The following is a 20,417-nucleotide window of genomic DNA, read 5'->3' as shown; positions in this document are numbered from 1 at the left end:
GGTAAGGACATCTTTTTACACCAAACTATCAAACCGCAAAGAAAAGAAATGCAACAAACTACAATGCAAGTGTAAAACTACAATAAAAGCACAAAATTAAATACAATTAGACAAATCAATGAAATAACAAAATTTATTATTTTACAGCATGGTTAGTGGTCAGAATAACCGATCCAATGGTCACACTGTGAAATAAATAGTTTTTAGGGGAAAAACAAAACACAAAATGATAAAACAGGGATCTAAAAAAAAGCAAAAAAAAGTATATGTGTGTCTGTTTGTGTATACTTGTGTGTACACAAGAGAGAGAGAGACTCTCAGCTAAAGCCCCATTTTCAAGGGATCAGATCTTCCCTGCAAAGCTGTGGGCTAATCAAGCAGCTACCCTGCTGATCAGTAGCAATTTCAGGACGGCCCACCTTATTATCCCTCCATTCACTCCAGAGACCCGTTATCCAGCTTTTCCTAAACTGGTAAAAGAATGTAGCATATACCTACTACAACACCACACATTTCCCTGGAGCTAGTGCATGTAACTTTTTATAATTGGTGAACTAGGGGTAGGGGGGGGGGGGGGTACCAGGCAGTTGCATCCTCTTTCACCTACCCCCTTAGTTCCGGGCCCTTTCCCCCACTGCATCACACCCCTCCAAAAGCCCTGGAAACCCCGCCCCCTTTGTGGGTGCTTGTGTGTGTGTGTTTGTGTGGGCACAGGCCAATCCCGACGGGTTGCCTAGTGCACTGCCTGACTGAAACTACAAAGTGTGTGCAAAATGCTGACAGATAATAAAGAAGGGCTTATGAACCAGAGTGCATATTTGAATAGTTAAAGTGGTTGTTCGCCTTCACATAAATGCAGTTATCAAAGCAGATTAGGGCATTTTAAGCAAATGTGTAATATATATCTTTTAAAAAATCTCTACATTTTTTAGAAAACCTGTAAGTAACATTATGTGCATACACATGCATCAGGAAGTCAAGATACACGCGTCAGAAGGTCCAAAAACGCTATCTGTGCATGTACAAATGCTTCGGATGCAGTCACTGATTACTTACTGCTTGCCACATTTGACGTACTAGGTGATGGGAGAGGTAACGCCCAAAAAAAAGGGGGTTGACAGCTCCGAGGGAGGGAGGCGGGGGGCAAGTGAAAGCATGCGTACACTAAGAGATTTAAACGATTGTATACAGAATGATCTTTTGCCACAAATGCTAATTGAAGGCAGAGGTGTCAACTCTCCTGCAAATTTCGGGACCGTCACAACACGATTTGAAGTCCCCCGATTGTGCACTATGCACGGTTAGTTAACCCTAGTGACGGCATTTGGTGCATTGCACATGCGCATGACCTCACTTCCACCAGCGTGTGCATGCACAAAACGAATTCCTAGGGTTGACAGCTCTGGGGAAGGAGAGGGGAGCAAGCTTTCATTCAAACTGTGGAATACAGAATCATCTAGGCATGTTAATATTTTCTGCCAGAAATGCTGTGGAAGGGAGGAGGAACACATCTAAACTAGTAGTGCAGGGTAGTTTTCTGTTATACACAATAGGGACAAGAAGGATAATTTCACTCTTAATAACCATGTCTTTAGCTTTTAGGGAGAAAATCAAAGCTACAGTTCTTTATTCATGCAAAGAAATGCTAAAATGAACAAGATACAGTTGGAATAAAGTTTATTAAAAAAAAAAAAAAAACTGAAGCTACAAGAGTACAGCCAATGAAAAGTTTTCTTGTGATAGCCAATAAGGGCATAGTAAGGGAAAAACCTTGACGTCAGGACACTCTCATGTGACCTGCTTTGCATATAGGATGAACACTCCTCCCCCTCTTAAACGTTCTCAGGTGTCTCACAGAGAATTATAGTGAGTTTTAACTGGCACATTCAGCTAAATAAAGACATAACTGATGTAAAAACTAGTTTAGCATGCTAAAGGGAACATAATCTATTGTTTTATGGGAAGAAGTGACAAAAGGTGAACAACCCCTTTAAGTAAGAAAGGCTCAGGGATGACGTCGCAATGGGGAGGTCTGTGGGATGAGAAAACAGGACCGACGGAACAATAATTTTGCTGCCCATAAGAATGATGGAGAAAAGCAGAAACATGACAACACTAGGGTGGGACTAGGGATGACGTTGCATTGAGGAGGGACAAAGGATGACGTCACAGGGAGGAGGATGAATGGGGAAACTATGACTTGTCAGGAAAAAGTATGAGGAGCTCGATTAAATAACTTTATAGGAAGGTGAATGAATGGGACAAGCAGGATCTGTAAGAGGAGACTGCAAAAGTGTTAACTGAGTTAAGATAAACATTTCAGAGCCATACAGAAATTTTATAGGGGGGAGAGAGTGGGACACACTTGAATTATTAGTGAGCAATACTGGTTGCTAAACGGCAAGAAGAGATTAACCATGCATCACTGTACATGAAAATGATGTTACCTCATAGCTAATTCAAAACAATTGCTCTTCTCAGCTCTTCTTTCCATTCGAATATTATGTTTCTAAACATCAGCCCCTCAGATAACACTGGTTCTGTTGTTTGGACCATTCTATTGTCCAGCCCCTGGGAGTGGCCAAGTAAATCATCTCTTCCGCACTGAAGTAAGAGTTTTCGCACTGAAATACTGAATTGAAGGTGAGTTGCTCAGGAATAGTCAGGTGGTGTTTTAACTTGAGCGATCAGATTAATCATAAATATATTATATGTGATACGTCTGTCACTTTTTAATATAATTTGTAAAGCATCCTCTTACAGGATACCCCTGGTATTTGAATGTCACTACTGGATCTGATAGCTGTCAACTGTCACACTTTCTAACTTGTTCAGGTTCCTGAACACTGTTTATATTAGTTAAGTCAGCATTTCCTTTTTAAAGCGTGATATATATGATTATGAATTAATATTATGGATGTTACAGAGATTATGGTATGTGTAAAAATGTGTGCTCTATTTATTGGTATGTTGGGTACATACAGGGATTGCTGGATGTTTGCAGGGAGATCTTACCCATGATACCAAGAGCAGCTGCAGCAGCTTTGCAAACAAAGACCATGTAAAACACTTGTCAGTAGTTTCTTTTGAAAATGAATACAAATCCAGCAAAATCTAAACAGCTCATACATATATGTCCATATATATAATGTTTGTAATGGCAGCAAACACCACAAAAACAAAAATGAAGGCCCCAGGTGCTACCATATATAATAATAGCAACAGTAAACGAGCACTCATGAGACTTAGTTCAAGTGCAAATCTTTATTGGCATCAACGATTCGTTCATACACAGAGAAGACATCACAAACAACCCCTATTTTCCAACATTTCCCTATTTTAAGTAGCCAGCAGAAAGTGAAAAATGGTGCCAAAATCCACCCCTTGAATTATGTCACAAAGCTTAGTATAGTTAAAATGATAGGCAAAAGAGTGTTACGGAGTAACAGTGTAATCGTATGTAAAGTGTATTAAAAAAGTAAAGTATTAAGATATCTGAAATGTAAACCAATGGCCAATGTCCCTATAGTAGTAAGGAATGCAGAACACATAGGAAACATAAGTAAAGAGTAGAAGCATATGACCACCATGCACGGATCAATAAAAACAGTCCCAGAGACAGAGAACGGCACCATCTATAACACCGTGTAACAGTGCAACTGTCATGGAAACCCTGTGTTTCACTTATTCCCTTCAGCAACAGTGGGAGTACGTAAAGAGATACTGACACCAGAAGTGAAACCTTTTTACATCTACCATAATACTGTCTTTACGTGCTATTTATAATTTTGCCTTAAAAATATTTGTCCAAAGCTTTTACATTACCCATCCGTTAGCATTAGGAGCTATAACTGACAGGTGGAGAAGGTACAGTCAGGTTGGCAAAACAGTCAGGTTTAGGAACTTCAAGTAACAATTTGTCCAAAGCTTTTACATTACCCATCCGTTAGCATTAGGAGCTATAACTGACAGGTGGAGAAGGGACAGTCAGGTTGGCAAAACAGTCAGGTTTAGGAACTTCAAGTAACAATTACTTACAAAAGCAAACCTATCCATGAAAAATGATTAACATGACCTATAGCTAACTTTTTATGTAGATTAATATTTTAAAAAGTAGTTTTTTTCATGACAGAATCACTTTAAAGCGCAGTATATTTCTTCTTGTGTAAGGGTTACATTTGACTTGGCACATGATCCGCTGAAATAAAGGTTGTTCATAGCCACACTTATAGAGCATGGCCAGCGTTAAACAGCATAGTCCTGGCAAAATATGGGAGTATTTGACATGAGCAAAAATTTAGTAGAACATAGGCAGAGTTTGAGACCCCAGTTACATACATGGGGATATTATGTCTTTCTGTCAATTTGGTTGTCAACATAGTGTGCTGTGGAGAAAAGATATATACAGGGTACTTAGGCAGGGAGGTGTAGTTGCACATCATCCCAACAACTTAATATCAGAGACGATGGAGGTCAAGGAGGCTAGCGGGGTCATGTGGGAAGGTAAAAGAGAAACACAAAATTAAAAAGAGAAGCACAAGCCTAAAAGAAGAGCAGAGTGAAAAGGAAGGGAAAAGAAGAACAAAAGTAGCGAAAGTATGTTTGTATGCAGATATAAATAAAATTGCTGTCTAGTAAGCCAAAGACCGAAGAGTATTCACTCTAAAGTAAAAATATATTACATCAGTTATTGTAATAAGACAAGTATATATAAATTAGACAAACAGATATCATGATACTGTATATAACACGTTAGTGTGCAAAGCTAATAATATCCTATAGAAAGCAGCGATAGCTCTTCATTTCATTTAGTCCATATGGAGCTAAAGTATGCAGTGCTTAAGTCCATCTGCACTCCATTTGTAAAATATGTTGTGCTCTGTTTTTCCCTCTGGGTAAGGGTAAGCAGCACATCTCAGGGTAGATAAGGAATGTTCTTTTAGGATGATGTCCCATGGAGAGATATATTCGCCCAGGATAGATCTCTACTACCGTAGGCGACCAATCTTTCCACAAAATGAATCACTGGTGGAAAGGCATACGCATCAGTTTGGTTCTCCGAAGTCGCATGAAGTTTCCTCCTACAGGCAGCTTCGGCAAACAAAAGCAATGCGTATTGCTGCTGGTGTAAAGGCATTTTGGATTAGTCACCCATGCTAGCAGAGATCTATCGCAGGTGACTGAATCTCTCCATGGGACATTAGACTTAAGAGGAATTGTCTGTGTTATGGACTGTAATGTATTGCCAGGACTAACCTCTTAGGTCAAGGGTGGGCCAGCGCTGTCTCCGCTCGTCAGTCCCTAGGTCTTGATGCCAAGTCTCGTGTGATGAGACTTCAATGAATTATAGGCCACATTGACATACAATAAATTATATAATAAAGTCCTATAGACTGGTAAGGTGGTGACATATATAATAACATTTGCCGCTGTGGGGATGTGGAAAAGAGGATTTAGTCAGAAGGCTGCAACAGATGGTATAGTCTGGACAACGAAAATAGCCACTTCTACCTTCATATGGAGGGTTGATTGAATGAAGAATAGGACAGACCATTATTGTGTCCTCCACAAAAGCCTAAGCCTGGTGCCTGGTAGTCCTGAAATGGCAGGGTTTTACAAGTTTGTATAATGTTCCGATTCTCTTTGATGGTCCTAAGGCTATGTTCCACACCAGGAAAGTATGTAGTTGAAAAAAATGCTTTGATGTCTGTGTATTGGTAAAGGTCCTTGTCCTTGTATAAACCATCTTCTTGGGTGAGTGGCTGTAACTGTTGTAGCATGCCATCTTAAATTTTGGGTTGATAGCTGTGATCAATCAATCAGTCTATCACATAGTTCACAAAGTTGTACCTCTCTGCGTTCTGGATCTAGACCAGCGGTTGTCAACCTGTGGGTCGGTACCCCTTTGGGGGTCGAACGACCCTTTCACAGGGGTCGCCTAAGACCATCGGAAAACACAGATTTCCAATGGTCTTAGGAATAATTTTATGGTTGGGGGTCACCACAACATGAGGAGCTGTATAAAAGGGTTGCGGCATTAAGAAGATTCAACCTCTCTAATTTTATTCAGAGGGGGAAAATTCCTTCCTGACTTCAAGATGCCAATTGGACCAGTCCCTGGACCAACTTGTACTAAGAGCTATTGCTCATAACCCTGTATTTCCTCACTTGCTCACAGTAAAAAATCCTATATTCGAATTTTTAGACAGAAGCTCCTTTTTTCTAATCGGAATCGGTGCCTTTGTGTTAGGGCTCTGGCACACAGGAAGATTAGTCACCCGCGACAAATCTCCCTGTTCGCGGGCGACTAATCTCCCCGAACTACCATCCCACTGGCGAAATTGTAAGTCGCCGGTGGGATGGCACACGCTGCGCAGGCAATTTCGGCAAATCGCCGAAAATGCCTCGCAAGGCAACTTCGCCGATTTGCTGAGTTTAGTGATTTTATTGCATTTCGCATTGTTACTTATCTTTGCCCATGGAAATGTTGTCTGCTATATCGATTTGGGTGCATCTGTACACCACAATAGTTTGGTAAATCTATGCATATTGGGCAGTAAAGTGTTGAGTAGACCCCTGACATTCTTATATAGAATGTTTTTATGTTGATACGTTACAAAATGTGGGGTACATAATGGGGTAAAATGCAAACTTTGATAAAAACTTTTCATAAAAAATGTTTTGCATAGCTTTGTAGTTTGCAGAATAAAGCTGTATTTATCTATTTTTGTTTCATCAGAATGTTTACTTTCAGAAAATATATGGTTCTCTAGGGTATATGTACTTTTTAGGGGGTCTTATGGTAAATACAAATACATGATGCTAAAACTACACCAGCCAGAGTGTCAGATCTGCAAATGCACTAATATCATTGGGGTGCCTCTGTATGCCACATAGTTTGGTAAATTTATGCATACTGGGCATCAAACTGTTTAGTAGGCCCCTAGGCATATTACTTATACCCATTTTTGTTTTGTCAAAATGTGTACTTTCAGAAAAAATATGATTTTCTAGGGCCTCCGTACTGTTAGGGGTATGATCTAAGTCGCATAGTAGCTAATCCTGCTTGGGTGCTATTCTCATGTGTACCTTTAGCAATGCAAACGTTTTGTGAACACGGTCTGAACTCTACAATGCTGAAATCATTTCCAGCCTTCAGGAAACCTACTGTTTGCAACAGTAAGGGGGTCTGGGCTGACTGAAATTACTGTCTGTCTTGGTAATTTTTTTTTTAATCAACACTTTATCGAATTTACAAATAAAAACAACAGGGTTGATATCTGAGTTGCAGTAGTTTTACAGTAATATTTTCAAGTTTGGCAAGACTTGTAGTAAGATTATTTTTGTACATAGTTCTATACATAGTTCATAAATAGATCAAAGGGTTAACCACGAGTTAGTGATGCAAGACATTGTGGTCGTTCAGAGAAGTTGGGTTCATCTGGAGTGGAGTTTTGTATACATTTGGTCTTCAATGTATTGCTGAGCGGGGGTTTTCAAGCCATGGGCGCCATATTTTTCTATATTTATCTTAGTATCCTCTATTTTTATAGGTAATTTCTCTGTAATGGAGTGCTTGGTTTACAAGGGCCCTCCAACCGTTTAGGGTTGGGGGTTGTGTTGATAACCATTTACCTGTTATGTGTTTGCGAGGGAAGTAAAGGAGTTCAGCTATTGCTGTTCTCTTTGTATGAGTTGAAATAGAGATGTTCGAGAATGGCCAGTAGGCATACTTTTTGGTCTAGTGGCACTGGGGATCCCATCATGTCTTGTATAAATTGGGTTATTTGTTTCCAGTAGTCTATAAGGACCAGGCAGGACCATATTAGGTGGTAAAAGTGGGGGATGTGGGAGTGGCGTCTGGGGCATATATAGTGCCTGTATTTTGTCGAACGTGTCAGAGAGTTAAGGTTGTTAGGTATGCTCTATGGAGAATATATGTTTGGATTATCTGTTCCCTTGCATATGGGGAAGCGTATTTGGGGGACTTAAGGGCTTCCTCCCATTCCTCTTGGTCAATCTGTCCAGTGTTCTCTTGCCATACTGTTTTGGAGCGATCAGTGTGTGTAACTGTGTTGGGCTTTAGGAGTATATTGTATAATTTGGATTTCATGCCTTTGGCATACCCAGCTTGGGTGTTGGTGATGTAGGGATGGATTTCAAGAGTTGGGTATCCTGTGGGCTATTGTGTCGACAGGGCGTGTCATAGTTGCAGATAGCGAAACAGTAAATGGTTAGGAAGTTTGTATTGTTGTTTTGTTTTGACTTGATAGTGTTGTGTTCAAGTACTTAACCCAAGCACCAAATACCCTTCTCCTTCCAGAGCACAGTGTCTTGAAATTTACAGCATTCAGTTAGGGAATGATTTTCCCATAATGGAGTGTAGTAGAGTCATTTATACCTCTTATCTACGTTATGAGGGGGTGTATACTTGCAATCTAGCAAGTCTTTCCCTGGTTTAGGTATCAGTATGATTAGTGCCTCTTTCATAGAGGGTGGGAGAGAACCCTGGGTTTTAGCTGCATTGTACACCTCTAGTAGCTTGATAGCCAGGTAGTTTGTGTGGCGTTTGTAGAGCTCAGGTGGGAGTCCATCGAGGCCTGGTGTTTTATGGTTTGGTGGTAGGGAGATGGCTATCTTAATTTCCTCCAAAATGATGGGGGTGTTGAGAGTTGTTCTATGCTCTGGGGTAAACCTGGGGATGTGCATCTCTGACAAGAAAGTCTATGTCTCTGCCTGTGAAAAATGGGAGTTGGTGCTATATAATTGTTTATAGTACCGTAGGAAGTGTGTGTTGATCTGTTGGGGATTTATGAGTAATAGTCCTGCTTTGTATTTAATCTGGATGATCACTGGGGGTGTATCATTTGTTTTGGCTATCTTTCCAAGCAGGGTTCCTGTACAGTCTCCGTGTTAAAGGAAAGTATGTTTTGCAAAGAATAGCTTGTGTCTGGCATTTACCTGTAAATAGTTATTGAATTCTCTTTCTCGTAATTTAAATTGTTCATAGTTTTGAGGAGTGGGGGTCTGGACTCTTTCGGCTTGGGTAACGTGAGAGCTAATTTGAAGCTCAGTGGCTGTGCTGGTACGCTTAATACTGGTAACCTGGGCAATTAGGGATCCTCTTAGGTAAGCTTTGAATGTTTCCCAGAGTAGTAGGGGGTGAGTATCTGGGTTTTGAGCATCAAAGAATGCAGTCCAGTCGTTTTGTATTTCTGACCTGCTTGGACACCATGTTGTAGTATACCTAGATGATATTCTGATCTATTCTCCTAATTTAGAAGATCATCGTTGTCATGTTCAGGAAGTACTATTGAGACTTAGACAGCATCATTTATATGTTAAACTTTTTTTTGAGGTTCCTTCCTTATGTGCCATTCAAAGATTTCTAGGTTTTGCCAATTATTATAGACAATTCATTAAGGGGTTTTCTTCCCTGGTGGCCCCAATAACGGCCCTTACAAAAAAGGGGGTTGATTCCAGTATCTGGTCCATTGAAGCGTTTAAAGCTTTTAAGCTTCTTAAAGAAGCGTTTATTTCTGCTCCGGTGCTGCGTCACCCAGATTCCACCTTACCATTCCTCGTTGAAGTTGACGCTTCTGAGGTGGGAGCCGGGGCGGTATTGTCCCAGCGTCATCCTGTTATCTGTAAGATACATCCTAGTGCCTTCTTTTCTAGAAAATTCTCCCTTACTGTGGCTAACTATGATATCGGTAACAGAGAATTGTTGGCAGTTAAATGGGCCTTTGAGGAATGGAGACATCTGTTAGAGGGCGCTAAACATCCTGTTACCGTCTTCACTGATCATAAGAATTTGCTGTACATTGAATCTGCTAAACATTTGAACCCTAGGCAGGCAAGATGGGCTTTGTTCTTTGCCCGTTTCAATTTTATTCTAACATATAGACCTGGGTCCAAGAATGTAAAACTGATGCCCTTTCCAGGAGTTTTGTCTCTTGTCCTAAAGAACACCTTGAACCTGACACTATTCTTCTCAAGGAAGTGATTGTGGCTGCCCTGAGTCCTGACCTTTTGGCCTCTCTCTCTGAAGCTCAAATTAACTTACCTAGAAATGTGCCTTCTGGTAGGCTTTTTGTCCCAGAAAATTTTTGTGAGGCTGTTTTGTTTGAGACTCATGATTCTAGGGTAGCAGGGCATCCTGGCCAAAGTAAGACTTGTTCACTGTTATCTCGTTCCCTTTGGTGGCCTACTATGAGACAAGATGTTGGCAAGTATATTAACTCTTGTGCAGTTTGCCAACGTTCCAAACCATCCAGGTCTCTACCTCAGGGCTTATTACAAACACTCCCTATTCCTCAGAGGCCGTGGACTCATATTTCCATGGACTTTATTGTTGAGCTGCCATCCTCTAATGGTAATACTGTTATTTGGGTTTTAGTAGATCGCTTTAGTAAGATGTGTCATTTCATTCCCCTTCCCGCCCTCCCCTCTGCCAAAACTTTGGCTGAGCTTTTCATTGCTAATATATTTAAATACCATGGAGCTCCATTGAATATTGTTTCTGATAGGGGGGTTCAGTTTGTCTCTAGGTTCTGGAGGGCATTTTGCTCTCTTCTGGGTACGGATCTGTCCTTTTCTTCGGCCTATCATCCTCAAACTAATGGTCAAACTGAAAGAACTAACCAGTGTCTGGAACAGTATTTGAGGTGTTATGTGTCCATTAATCAGTCTCAGTGGACAGAGTCTCTTCCGTGGGCTGAGTTTGCCTTTAATAATGCCACTCATACTTCCACCGTGGAGTCTCCTTTTTTTATTGTTTATGGTCTCCACCCGAGGGGTTTTTCTTTTTCTGAACAGGTTTCTGCCGTTCCTGCTGCCAATTCTATGGAGGAACATTTTTCACAAGTTTGGCAGAAAATTCAAGATTCTCTGTCTTCGGCCGTGAGTACCCAAAAAAAAGCGGCTGATAGACATCGGAAGGAGTCACCAGAATATCAAGTTGGTGATAAGATGTGGTTATCTTCAAAGAATATTTCACTTAAGGTCCCTTCCGGCAAATTAGGTCCCATATTTATTGGTTCTTTTGTCATTTCTGAGATCATTAACCCTTCCTCTGTTCGCCTAGTACTTCCTCCTGAACTTAAAATTTCGAATACTTTTCATGTGTCTCTTTTAAAGCCTGCCAGGGTGGTTCGCTAGCATTCTCCTCCTCCTCCAGTTGTGGTAGATGGTCAACCCGAACATGAGATACAGAGAATTATTGATTCACGTTTTTCCAGGGGAGGGTTACAGTTTCTTATTCACTGGAAGGGGTATGGCCCTGAAGAAAGATCTTGGGTCTCTGCCACGGATGTTAAGGCTGACTGCCTTATCAGACAATTTTATGCTAAATTTCCCGAGAAACCAAGGGGTCCAGTGGCCCCCTCTAGAGGGGGGGGTAATGTGAGGTTACCTGGGCGGCGGGGACGCCTGCCAGTATGTCTTAATATGACATAATATAATTCTTTCACTTATAAATGAAGGGTGCCCTACAGTGAGCACCGACCATTTGGGTTTTTGCTGTGCTACCATCATTAATGTCTTAAACGCTCCTGTGATAACATGGGTGTGGTCTGAAGTGGGTGCAGTTTAAAAAAGGGGAGTGGTCAAAACATTATCGGCCCTCCTCCATGTTGGCCCTCAGTACCACATAAGTTGGACAGCACTGCTTTAGACATTGTATGCAAACTTTTGGATTTGGTCCTCATCAAGAACTATTTTGTTATTTTGTTTGATGGAACTTTATTACCTCTAAACCACAGATACTGCTATGGGATCAAATACTGCACCTACCTATATGAATCCCATTATCTTACAAACAGCAACATTTCGTTCTATAGGCAGTACATTGACGATCTGTTACTGATATGGACTGGCACCAGCGATTAATTGATCACTTTTAAATGTACCTTTGATTCATTTTAAATGTACCTTTGACCATGACAGTATTGACTTCTTAGATTTTAGAATCTTTCATGATAATTGGTGACTGGGTACCACACTTTTTAGAAAAGAGGCCGATAGAAACATCTTACTGCATGCTTTGAGTTGCCACCCTAAAGGTACAAAGTTGGGGGTTCCTCACTCTCAATTTCTCCATGTTATATGCAACAGCTGATTTTAAATAGAATACGGGGTTTGCACCCAAGAAATACAGACACAGTGGTAGTATTAAAAAGTATAATCCTTTATATAATATACAAAAGAATTTTTAACAACAATCAATTTTAATTTCAAAGTTACAACAAGTACATAGGTTAATAAGATTATACATACCACAAAATGTGCACAGGCAAAAAAAGACACACAGTTAGCGGATACACTTGCCAAAGATGAGAATTACCCCAACGTTTCGGCAAAGAGCCTTTCTCAAGGGGAATCCTGATGCATAAGTTCATGTGGAATATATAAATACCCTCCGTCATTAAACGCCAATTTTTTCTCATAGCAAACACCTGGCTTATTTCCGGGTACGTGACGTCCCGCAGAGTAACGCAACTTTTATGCATAATTTAGCGCGCACATATAGGCGTGCGACTTTACGCAAATATACAAAAGTGTATTTTTTAACGCATGCGTATATAGTTTGATACGTATACATAAACGTGCACGCGCACAAAGGCATGTAATTTAGCGCATGCGCATATATGTGTATTATTTCACGCGTATAAGAAATTCAATAGATAAAATAGCAACCAGTCATAGCAACCGACAAGTAGCCTTTAAGAAAACATCATTAATCCCACATTAAAAATATAGAGAGAGGAATATTCATACAATAAACAGTACAAATTTAAAACATAATAGGAAGATGGCACACCATTACTTAGTACGAGGCAACTCACGTTGTTTTCGAAGTAACTCCCTAATCACCACCCCGTTTAGGGGTCATCACTCTTTCAATTCCCATAAACTGTAATTGGCTCACTCGATGTTTTTCCTGCATGAAGTGTCTGGCGATGGGAGATGTACTTTTACCTAGTCTCACATCACTTCTATGCTCACCAATTCTCGTTGTCAAAGTCCTAGTAGTTTCACCCACATATATCTTGCCACAGGGAAACTTCAGGATATAGATAATGAAGTCAGATTGTAAGACTATGAGGAAGCTTCCTGCTGATTGGCGCAGATCACACATTCCTAAGAGTGGGAGGGAGTTCTTAGCATTCTTGAGGGAGGGGGGAGCTGGAGAGAGGAGAGAGCTGCGTTTCTCCGGCACAGAAAACCAAAGAGACAACATATCCTGTTTCTTTTGACAGAGAAGTCAGTGCAGCGTTTCTGTGAGTGCTTATGGCTGTATTTACATTTCTGATAAAGCTTACTTAGTTTTTACCTTTCCTTCTCCTTTAATGGGGGAATTTTAAACTGCTGCCAGTCTTACAGCTTTGAGGCTACACTCGCCAAACTTGAATCACACAGTCATGGGGTTAGCTTGAAAGAAAATATGATGATTGTTGGATGCCCAAAAGTGGGCAGAACTATGAATAGCCAATCAGATTTTACCTTTTGACTTTCAATGGAGGAAACTCAGCCTGCTGCCATTCTCACAGTATTAAAACAACTATTCACAGTTGTTTACTAGGGGACTGCAGTTTTAGGTTTGAAAAAGTGGGTGGAGCTACCAACAGCCAATCAGATTTCATCTATTGAATTTTATTGGTTTGATGCCAGGGTTCCCAAACTTTGCACAGTAAGTCACTGGGTGAATACGTATTGAAGGTTAGAAAAAGTGGGCGGGGCCACCAAAAGCAAATCACATTTCTTCCATTGTTTTCAGTAGGGAAATTTTAACTGCTTCCATTCTTACATAAAAGAAAAAAACAAACAAAGTTACTTAGCGCTTTCTGGTGGTTGAATGTGTAAGAGTGATCTTCAATGCTGTGTAGATAATGTATGTATGTATATCTTTATTTATAAAGCGCTACTTATGTACGCAGCGCTGTACAGTAGAAAACATTAATACAAACAGGGTGTTAAGATAATAGATAAATACAAAGTATAATAATAAATACAGATAAATACAGCAGCAATAAGTTAAGAGTCGAGGACACAAGAGGAAGGAGGTCCCTGCCCCGTAGAGCTTACAATCTATATGGGAGGGTAACTAACAGACACAAATAGGCAAATATAAGTGCTGTAGGTCACAGTGGGTAAATGGTAATCTGCTGCTCCCTCTTAGAACAAGCCCCCCTTTGGATGAGCCTCAAAAGCGTGCACAATGGTAATCGTGAAAGCGCATGTAAAATAAATAAAACGCAATCTAGTGAAATACGTTAAGATACTAACAGCACCATAAGTGCAAGGTGACAAAATGTTTTGTTGTATATCAGTGCACACACAATCTGCAAATTAAAACTGTTCACCAGATGTATGTAGGATAAAGCCCACAAAAACCCAGATCAGTACAGTACAGTTTATTAAGACAAAAAAACCCTGTGCAATTCAGGCTACTCACACTGTTCAGGAGTAATGGAGGCAGTAAAAGCTCAACACGGTTTGCGTGCTACACAGCACGCTTCCTCAGAACCCCCCACAATATTAGGGGTTTTTGTATATACTGTGTGTACATTTATATCCAATTTTTACAATTTCCCTCTGTATGTATAGGAGTTGTATTTGCACATTGCTCTCATTATTCACAATGTGGGCGTTTTAACTGTCCTCCTACCCACATGCAGGCACACCCATTTTCCATGCCATAATCTCTGTTCTTTCCCATCAGGTGTGCACTCCCACATTACACTTCCCATCCACTAGGTTTCCATCCTGCTTCTCTTTTGGCGCACCCCTTGATGACACGTCTACAGTGCACATTTGTCACGCCCCATCCTGTCTCTCTATTGGCGCGCCTTTTAATCTGTGGAGGGCGGATCTTGTTACAGATTTGTTCACATGCACTGTTTCTCCAATTACTTCCGGGTTGGCGATTATAATTTTGATTAAGGTGCCTATATATAGCCTGTCCTTCATTGTGTTACTTGCTCCTAAGGAAACGTGCCGTGTAGCACGCGAAATTCGTTGAGCTTTTGTTACTGCCTCCATTACTCCTGAACAGTGTGAGTAGCCTGCATTGCGCAGGGTTTTTTGTCTTAATAAACTGTATTACACTATCTATGTTCTCTTCTCTTTAACCCATTGAGAATTGGGCAATGACTGCAATCAATATTTGATCTGGGTTTCTATGGGCTTTATTATACATACATCTGGTGAGCATTTTAATTGACAGATTGTGTACTCATATATACGACAAAAAATTTTGTCACTTTGCACTTTTGGTGCTGTTAGTATCTTAACGTATTTCACTAGATTGCATTTAGATGTATTTATTTTATTTTACATGCGCTTCCACTATTACCGTTGTGCACATTCCATTCTTACATGTTTAATGTCAGGGTCCCCAGACTTTGCACAGTTTGTCACTGGGTGACTACATTCCAAGTATAGAAAAGTGGGCGAAGCCAACAACAGCCAATCAGATTTCAGCTATATTAATACTAAGGCCCCCAAACTTTGCAGTTTACACCACATACTCTAAACTGCAGTTAACTGCAGTTTAGAGTATGTGGTGCCACCAACAGCTAATCAGATTTTTCCTATTAACTTTCAATGGGAAAATTCAACCATCTGCCATTCTCTCACAGTATTGACACCAGGGTCCCCAAACGCTCCAGAGTTGGTGACTAGGGGACTGCATTTTTAGGTTTGAAAAAAGCAAGTGGAGCCACCAATAGCCAATCACATTTCACCTATTTACACTATTTTATGTAAAATGCTGTCAATCCTGTAATTTTATGCCAAACTTTGTGTAGTTGGTCACTAGGGGAACACCCAATCAGATTTCACCCACTGAATTTAAATGCTGCTATTCTTATACTATTTACGCCAGGGTCCCCGAACTTTGCAGAGTTAGTCATTGGGTGACAATAATGGTGGAGCCACAGACAGCCAATCAGATTTATTTCATTGATTTTAATGCTGCCATTCTCACACGTTTAACACCAGTGTCCCCAAACTTTTCACAGTTGGCTACTGGGGGACTAAGGTTAAAGGTTAGAAAAAGTTGGTAGAGCCACCAACAGCCAATCAGATTTCAGAAATTTAATTTCATAGGTTTATATTTATGGCTACTGCCTTTCTCACACTATTTATGCCAGGTTCCCAAACTTGGCACAGTTCAGTCAATCACTGGGTGACTACATACTCAAGGTTAGAAAAAGTGGGCGAAGTCACCAACAGCGAATAACATTTCTTTAATTGATTTCAGTGGGGAAATTTTTAACTGCTGCCATTCTCACATGTTTAATGCATGTGAGAATGTGTGTCCCCAAACTTTTCACAGTTGGTCACTGGGGGACTAAGGTTAAAGGAGAAGGAAAGGCTAATAAAGAGTTAATCTCAAGCTGCAGGCATACCTTCAGTTGTCTCAATAGTGCCCTTAAGTCTCCCCATACTTCACCCGTTCAGAAGATAAGAAGCCAAACAGGAAAAAAAAAAGCTGAGCAGTGTAGAAAAGATTCCCATAATACATCGCTCCTTCAAGACTTGGCGACTTGTTACTGCAGTCGGCGCATGCGCACACAGCAGGAGCGTCCGGTTGCCATGGCGACGCAGCGTCTGAGAACTCTGTGACAAGCAGGTGGGGGAGCGGGGGAGGGTTTGTGGCAGGAGCGGGGAGCGGTGGAGGGGGGGCTGGCTTGTGCTTTTCAGCACATACAGACACGCTGGACAAGATGGCGGTGCCGTTCACTGACACAAGTATGTAGGTTCTAGTAAGTGTATCTCTGTAAATCTTTCATTAGGCAAGCCAGGAATATAGCGTTTTTACACAGCAATAGTAGTACTATTTAATAGTGTGCTTAATAGATTTTGACTTTCCTTCTCCTTTAAAGGTTAGAAAAAGTGGGCAGAGCCACCAACAGCCGATCTGTTTACAGCCATTAAATTTCATTGGTTTATAATTAAACTGATCCCATTATTTAAGTATTAAAGTATTAAGTTAGAAAGAGTGGTCAGAGCCACCAACAGCCAATCCCATTTCACCCATTTACTTTCAATCGTAAAATGTAAAATGCTGTCAGTCCCACAATTTTTACACCCCAAACTTTGCAGAGTCACTGGGGGACTGAAGTTCAAAAATAGGAAAAGTTGGTTGGGCCATTAACAGCCAATCAGATTTCATCCATTGAATTTCATTGGTTTAAATTTAAAATTCTGTCATTGTCACACTATTTATGTCAGGGTGGCCAAACTTTGCAGTTTGTCACTAGGCGACTTCAACTCAAGGTTAGAAATGGGGGCACACCCACCAACCACAAATCACAATTCACCTATTGACTTTTATTGGTTTAAATTTAAACTGCTGCCGTCCTTTAACTATTAATCTTAGGGACCCAAAACTTTGCAGAGTCACTGGGTAACTGCAGTTCCAGGTTAGAAAAAGTGGTTGGAGCCACCAACCGCCAATCAGATGTCACTCATTGACTTTCAGGTTCAAATTTAAATTGAACAGTGGTTTTTATTATATAATGTGGTCCAAGTTTAGAAAGACTGGGTGGAGCCAACAGCAGCCAATCAGATTTTATTCAGTGACTTCATGTTTTTCAAACCAACATGACGTTTGTTCTCAAACTTCCCTTTCTAGTTTAAATATACTTTTCTAACTATGATAACTTACATAACATATTTTTGCTTTAGAGTCAATACTCTTCAGCCTTTGCCTTACTAGACTGTATATTTATTCATTTATTTTAGCATACAACCATGGCCACCTTTGCCTTTCATTGCTTTTGTTCTTCTTTTCCCTTTTTTTTCTCTGTGCCCTCTTTTTAGGCTTGTGCTTCTTTTTTTAATTTTGTTTCTCTTTTACCTTGCCATATGACCCCAATAGCCTCCTTGACCCGCATCATCCCTAATATTAAGTTGTTGGGATCATGTACAACAACACTTCCCTTCCTGAGTACCCCATATATACCTTTCTCCACAGCACACTTTAACCATGTTGATAACCAAATTAACAGGCAGACATAATGACCCCAGATATGTAACTAAAGTATGATGATCTGCTTCTGTTCTACTGTCTTTTTGCTCTTGTCATACATTTCCGTATTGTGCAATGCTGTGTGTCAAGCTAGGAGTATGCTGTTCAATGTTGGCCATGCTATACATGTGGCTCTGAACAACCTTTATTTCCATGGATTCAGGTTCTGAGTCAAATATAACCTTTACAGTGACACAAAGAGAAATATGCTGCACTTTGAGTTCTCCTGCTGTTGAAGTCACACACATGGGTTTCCATGACAACTGCGCTCTTTAGCGGTGTTGTAGACTGTGTCATTCTCTGAGATTGTTTTAATAGATCCAAGCATGGATTCCCTTAGTGTTCTGCATTCTTTACTACTATAAAGATCTTGGCCATTGGTTTACATTACTGATACCTTGATATTTTACTTTGTTGCATTTTATGGACTTTTTTGTTAAACTTTAAATACAATTACACTGTTACTACATAATACTCTTTTGGCTATGATTTTAAATATTTATATTTTGGACATAATTCAATGTGTATACTGTGCATCAAATGTGGGGTAGAGGGAGAATAGAACACAAAATGTGTATAACAAGTCACAGAGCTCACCCCCGAATTGTGATTAAAGCTGGCCAGCAGTACAGGGCAGAGCGCACATGCATAAGCAGATATCCACGCTCGAAAATTCTTTAACTAAGGGCCCTAGCAGCAGAAAATATCAAAGTCCATTGCACCTTATGTAGAGGAGACTGCAGTTCCAAACATTCCCTGTGTTGAGCTGAGGTTCAGGTGTCAGTGGTATGGGAAGTTGCTAGAGGATATGCTATATATATGATTTGCACCAAGATAAGGACTAGTATGGTATGCCAGAACTACATGTACCCATATTGAGTGGAAAGGTGCACGTTGCTATGGCAATGCCAACCGTCTTCCAGGACCCTGGGCTTAGCAACAAAAATTAGAGTGCCAGGATTTATGATGTAATAGGATGCATTTATACAGTTATAAAGTTATTAACAGTCATTTGTACAAAGTTATTTGTACAAAGGATTAGCAGCAAACTATGGGTAGAAATTGTATGGCAAAGAGTAGGGTAGATACACAACATCATGTTCAAAGAAGGTACAGGAGGGAGTAGGATGGTATTACAAAAGGTGAGGCAATAGTTATACGCTTAACATAAAAGACCAAATGTATAGTAAAAGTAGGATCTGTGAAAGTGATGTTAGAAGCTTACAGAATGAGTACAGGACTTGATAAATGATCACAGTGTGCGAGGAATAAAAGGACACAGAAGATAGTAGATACAGTGGAGGAGGAGTAGAAAGACACAGATAGTAGAAACTTTGAGTGGAGGAGAAGTAGATATGCACAGAAGCGCCAGGTAAGGAAAAGATAACCGCCCACTGTTGGTTTTACTCTGATATCAAACCTAGTTGGTGATACTTGGGAACACGATAGTTGCAAAATTCCTTATCCTGTTATCATGGCCCTAAAATAGCGTTGAGTCTAGGAATGAACACTGCCACCAAGCATAGGCTGGAATGGGTCAGGTTTTAGCGTTGTATGCTGAAGTTAGATAAAAGAGACCTAGGACCTTAGGATGCTGGATACTGGGTAGGGCCCATCACCTGTTGGGCCAATAAAAAAGATTAGTGCCCATTTCAGGGGTAAAGGGCACACAACCCATCCAATGAAGTGCCCTTAGATGAAACAAGGGTGTATAAAAGTCTATGCAGGGATGGCATGACCTTGCAAAACGGGGTTCATAACACCATGCAGGAGGAAGAAAGTCAAGGAATTAGTTAGAGTCAGACCAAGATCTCTTCCATAAATAAAGCACTGTGGCTAGTTCACCAAGTTGGGACAGTATTATGCAAGCAGTAATTGCTTGTGGGTTCTATGGGATCCTATGGGATCCTCGTTGACCAAAGTGAGATCATGTGAAAGTATTATGGGCTACAAAACTGAAAATTATGGGAGATAAATAGAGAAAGTAAGGGCCACCCCAGACATACCTGCAGAACAATGTGAGAATACAATCACAGGTGTGGAAACCAGAAAACAATAAGAAAGAATAAAGGTCAGGGAGGGGTCTATTTACACATCATTAGTAGAACGGGGCATAGAAAATTTGTTCATTGAAACCCCACAGACTGATGGTATCCAACCTATGAATCCATCTTAATTCAGTCTCTTGTAGCAGTCTCTCTAAATTTCCTCCTCTAGGAGCTGCAGGAACAAAATCAATTATCATGCTTCTCATGGTGGCCAGTGTATGTTTGGAATCCAAGAAATGTTTAGCAACTGGTGTACCATTCTTGTTTGTGGAGAGTGCAGACTTTATTGCTGACTGGTGGTTGGCCATTCTGTCCCTGAAATTAATGATGGT

At 40.5% G+C, this 20,417-nt stretch overlaps 1 protein-coding gene across 3 annotated transcripts in view; it reads left to right on the top strand.

The window, feature by feature from the left end:
• The first annotated feature begins 2,134 nt into the window (after positions 1–2,134).
• The window catches only part of bak1 (BCL2 antagonist/killer 1), a 146,080-nt gene continuing 127,797 nt past the window's right edge, over positions 2,135–20,417 (top strand). The window contains exons 1-2 of one of the 3 annotated variants that reach the window (XM_031896845.1): positions 2,157–2,213; positions 2,482–2,643. The gene's annotated coding sequence lies outside the window, so the exon portion shown is untranslated. Of the gene's footprint in view, positions 2,644–20,417 lie in introns of all 3 variants that reach the window. The other 2 variants (XM_031896846.1, XM_031896844.1) reach the window with 2 other exon arrangements.

Source organism: Xenopus tropicalis, chromosome 2, assembly GCF_000004195.4.
Source record: "Xenopus tropicalis strain Nigerian chromosome 2, UCB_Xtro_10.0, whole genome shotgun sequence".
NCBI classification, from domain to species: Eukaryota; Metazoa; Chordata; class Amphibia; order Anura; family Pipidae; genus Xenopus; species Xenopus tropicalis.
This window is presented reverse-complemented; position numbering and strand designations above follow the sequence as displayed.